General features: G+C 36.9%; 1 pseudogene; it reads right to left on the reverse strand.

Moving 5' to 3' along the window:
* Window positions 1-612: 612 nt before the first annotated feature.
* On the reverse strand, window positions 613-4,252 carry LOC127546617 (BTB/POZ domain-containing protein KCTD5-like; annotated as a pseudogene).
* Window positions 4,253-5,074: the final 822 nt, after the last annotated feature.

Genomic DNA, 5,074 nt, shown 5'->3' on the forward strand with positions numbered 1-5,074 from the left:
ATTAAATTTTAAGCTGATAAAATATGGATATCTAAAAAGTATAAAAGTATAAATATCCCCTTTAGAATGAACATATTACATTCTGATATCATTTGATCTCTTAAAGCTTGGATGGGGTGACCAAACAGTATAAGATAGTAAATTAGGGCTGCCAAACATTTCCTAACAGCGAAGGCCCCAAACACCTGCATTTCAGGGTTGTAATATATAGCATCAAATGCATTGTTCTTTAAACTATCTTCATTGAGTAATACTAAAGAAAAATAAAGTTTAAAAAAAATCACTTCACATGGATCATTATGGGATCTTTTTGCCCCAATCATGTACAGACAGACCTAGGAAAGAATTCAGCGAGTGTGTTAGTTCCATCCAGGGCCAGTCCTGCCATGTGCCAGCACCAGCGTGCACACATTCATTCTCTGTGCACTGTGCTGTGGAGTGATTTCTTCACGATCTTATACCTAGTCAATCTCACACTACTTCAACCACCTCCCAAAAAAAGGTTCAAATTCAAACCCAGATTTCATAGAAAAATTGTCTAAAGCAGGTTTTTTTCTTTAGCCACACCAGGCATTTCATTGTATTTTGGGAGGGAAAAAAAGTGAAAATTCTTCAACTCTCCACACTGCAGTCTTTATGTCTTGGAACTACCTCTTGGGAAATCTTTGCCTTTTTGCTGGTTTTACTAGTTGTGCCATAAGAAGGATTATGGTCTTCATTTCCATAGTTATAAGATGAACTGACCAGCTGCTCAAACTTCAAGACATCAGACATGATTGAAACCATTTGCTGGAGCATTTCCTCTTGACACAGAAGTATACTGACTGGTACCTGTGATGTTTTGCTATCTCTCTCTCTCTAATTTTGTCCTTTATAAGTTTTATTAGTGAAGCTATGTTATAAAATTCAGCTTCTTCCAGCACCTTTTCCTCAGCAAAGTCCTTATTAATGACCGATTTTCCATGTCTCAGATAGTTAAGGACTGGGCCAAAATAGGTGGGATCTCTGTCTATTAAATAATCACCTGTTTCATCCTTGTTTGAGTCCAAGTCAGAATGTCCCTGGCATAGGTGGTGCAGGAAGGATTTTGGGTCCGGCTCAGCGTCTGCGGGTTGGTTAAAATGTAGATGCAGCTTGGAGCCACCTCCAGTAGTCCGCTTCCAGAGTGCCGGGCACAAGCCCAGAGCCTCAGCGCCAACACAAGCCACCCTGCGGCCCCACCTCTAGCACAGCGGCGCCAGGAAACAGGAGCAGCTCCAGGTAATTCGAGCCCTCCAACTGGGCCTTGCACACAGCTTGGGATGCTAGACTTTCTCAGGCCCAACTCTCTCTCCTATTTATGACCAGCTTCTTTTTCTGTTTGCTTGTTTGTAATAACCTGTTTCTTGGCTGTTAACTATCTATTAGAATCTGGCTCTGCTCCCACTGTGTGAGGAATCATTTGTGTTCTTGTTTTCAGAGCTCTTATCTGGGAATGCTTGACTTTTGATTTTGCCAGTGTACAATGATGGATGGCTAGTTGTGGGCTTATGCCTTAACTTTTTTACTTCTAAGCTAGGACTGAGGCTTCCTTTTCCACTGCTGCCATAAAATCTCCCACTCCCTGAGGTCCTGGAAATGTACCACTGATTATTCTCTCTCAGTCACAAGCATCAGTTTTCCCCTTTGTTCTCTTAAAAGTGAACACAACCAATCCTCTCCATCCAGGAATTACAAGCAGAACCCTCACCCTCTCCATAACCACACTTATCAACTTGTACTTGCTTCTCCTTGACAGCTACCACAAAGGAGGGAGCCTTTCTCCTCATAAGTCATCTGACACCTCACCATCCTTAGGGTGAAAGTTCCCAAAGCCAAGGCCCTGATGAAGCACTGTCCACAAGACTTACTGTTGATCGATAAGACACTATTTACACTTCACTTCCATCCAGACCATCACCTTGGTAGGTCAGATTTTTCTTATCATTCTCCCAAACTGTCTTAGTCTGGGCAACTGCTTTACTTTGACCTTATTATTTCTGCACTCTACAATTCAATTTAAGGCATTATTTTATGTTATTTGGAGGGGAGTTTAAAAGAATCAGATTATATGACATAATTAGCTGCACAGCTGGCCAAAACATTTTCACTTCTCCAAAATTAACTGCTCAAAACTTACTTCAAGACTCCTGATGGACTGGCAACAAGTAACATATCTGCAAATAAGTAAGAGAAGGGGAAAGATAAGATCACATGCTAGCTGGTCAAAACAGGAGCTGTTGCTATTTCTCAGTCTTCATTCTTCAGGTAGTGTCACTTAGTTTGTAGGGGAAAAAATGACATGGAAATGCAACATAAAGACTGGACTATCAGTAGCAACATGTCATCTAGACCATAATTACTTTCTCATCATGCACTTTGCTCAGGTAGTCTTTGTGTACTAACAAATCAAGAATGTCCTTTCAATGTACTTATTGGGTTGGTCATATTATTTAAATGCAAAATGTAAATCTGCCAAAAAGACTATTTTATGAAGAACTCACATATCAAAAGCATTCACAAAGTGGTCAGAAAAAAACGTGATACAATGTCACTCTCAGTATCTCTCTTAAGGACTTTAGAATTAATAGTATGACATGGAAGATACTGGCACAGGACTACCCAGCATGACATACCCTTATCACAGAAGATGCTACACTCTATGAGCAAAGCAGAACTGCAAGAGAAATACGAAATGCACAAAGTTAGAGAATTCACATCAAATGTTCATATGAACTATTTCTATCTGACCTTTGACAAGGCATTCCAAGCTTGTATTGATCTAATAAGCCACAATTAGATACACTAATTTTATTCTAACATAGTGATGTCATTTTGGTCCTCTTTGAGAATGAAGGAAGGCAACCAGTTTATCCTTCTCCCAAAAGGAATCTTGTCTTCAGAAACATAACTGTCTGGCTATATAACTCTGGCCAAAAAAATTTCCATTTTTTTCTCCAAAATTAACTCAGAACTATTACTTCAAGACCTAATCCTGGGCTACATTTATCCTAAAAGATTAAAGCCCTTCCCCATGATAGAAGCAGAAAAAGGAAGAGGACTAAATGGTAATCAAACATCTATATGAATCTGCTTCTCTCTAAAAAATCACACTAAAACTTCTGCTTAGCATAATAAGAAAATCAGTCAAATATATGCTAACTTTCATCCATTTAATAAGAATTTATAAAGTCCCTATTATTCACAAGTTATTGGTGCTATATTAATGAATTTGGGAATGCAAAGACTTCCCCTCAAAAACCCTTGACCTCAAGGAACTTATATCCTACAATGGCTTACATCCTTATTTAATCATTTACTTTCTTATATTAGCCTCTACTGTACTGCTATAGAATCTATTATGAATTACTCAAGATTATTGATTACTTTTCTATAAAGCTGTCAGTTCTATATTTAAAAAAAGATATCATTTATCCAATTATGTTGTCCAAGGGAATTAGTACAGAGACTGGCATATAGTTGACACTTAATAAATGTTTATTTATTGATTGATATTACTACAGAAGTTTTTTAGATCTGTTGGCTCCTTCAATTAAAACAAAAGTCAACAATACATTCGATGGACAAGCTATTTTTAAAAAGGTTCTTCTTTAAAATCCCTGTGAAACCAAGCTAACTTGTTATAACAATCCCCATTGCAATTTACTCACTGGTTATGACCTACTTGGTCTCTAGTGCATCACTTTTTGGTCATGAAGTAAACAAATTGCTTTTACTCAAGAAAAATAATTAATAATATAAAATGAGTAGTGGGAATATCATCACTATATGACCAATGCCAAATATCTTAGAAACATCTCAATGAATAGTGCCATCTTTATGTTTTGCACCAGAGCTTATGAATAGAATTATATATGCCTACAGAAATATAGACATTAAGAGAGATCTTTTATGATCACTCAAAGTTCTTTTTCCTTAAACTCCCCTTCTCTTTCAGTAGGTGATATATACAACCTTAAAATGATACATGACAGATGGTGAGAATACCAAAACAGAGTGAATCCAACTATAGATTTTACCTGCTTGTCAAGCATGAATTATTAAATATGGAAAAATATTGACTCTCAGAAGACAACGTGGATCTTCACAGTACTATATAAGGACAGCATTGTGGAAGCAGCCACAGGTATGATTTAGCAAATAAAGGGAATTACATATTATATATATATATATATATATATATATAATATATATATATATATATATACGCCATGGTACATTCACTTCAGTACTAAAATAGTCTCAAGGATAAAGAAAGGAAAAGTACTTTCAATATACTGCCAAAAATGTTCAGAATTTCCTCACTAAATTAAGAAAATAGGTGTAAGTAATAGGCAATATACTCAGAGTAAAACCATATTCTTCTACTCCCAATTTGATACATCCTAATTTTTCTTCCTATGGGACTTTTCAAGTTCAATAAACTCAATAGTTTAAGAGGGAGAGTATATGAAATATAGCATGATAAAATGAATGGAGTCCTGAATTTGCATTATAGCTTTGTAGCTGGAAGAGACCTTAGGAGTCCTGCAATCCAAACCCTCTCACTTTACACATGAGGAAACGAAGATATGTAAAGGTGACATGACTTATCCAAGGACACATATGTAATAAATGATAAGATAGAGACTAGAACTCAGGTCCTCTGATTGCTCCCACCCCCCATATTTACCACCTTTGTGACCTTTACAGGTCTTTAGTCTCTTTTAGAATATCTGACAGCCTTTCAGCTCTTAAGCTTATGATTGCATGACTGCTTGCTGTCCATATTTCTTCATAGGAAGTTCAGCTTTCAGCATCTGATAGACACTCCTTGTAAATTAAGAATAGAGGGAGGGTAGAGGCTCTGAAGACAATTTTATGGTTGAAAATTTCATTAAGACAAAGAGAGTTTATGTTCTTGGTTGGCTTATTGTTGGGGAGCTTGACTGGTTGAGGAAACCAGTAGGAGAATGAAGAGAGATGAAAGGAGAAGACAGTTCCAATAATAGACTCATAAATATATAGGGGACCTTGGAAAGCATCGATTCCACTT

This window comes from Antechinus flavipes, chromosome 2 (assembly GCF_016432865.1).
Source record: "Antechinus flavipes isolate AdamAnt ecotype Samford, QLD, Australia chromosome 2, AdamAnt_v2, whole genome shotgun sequence".
Classification (NCBI taxonomy): domain Eukaryota; kingdom Metazoa; phylum Chordata; class Mammalia; order Dasyuromorphia; family Dasyuridae; genus Antechinus; species Antechinus flavipes.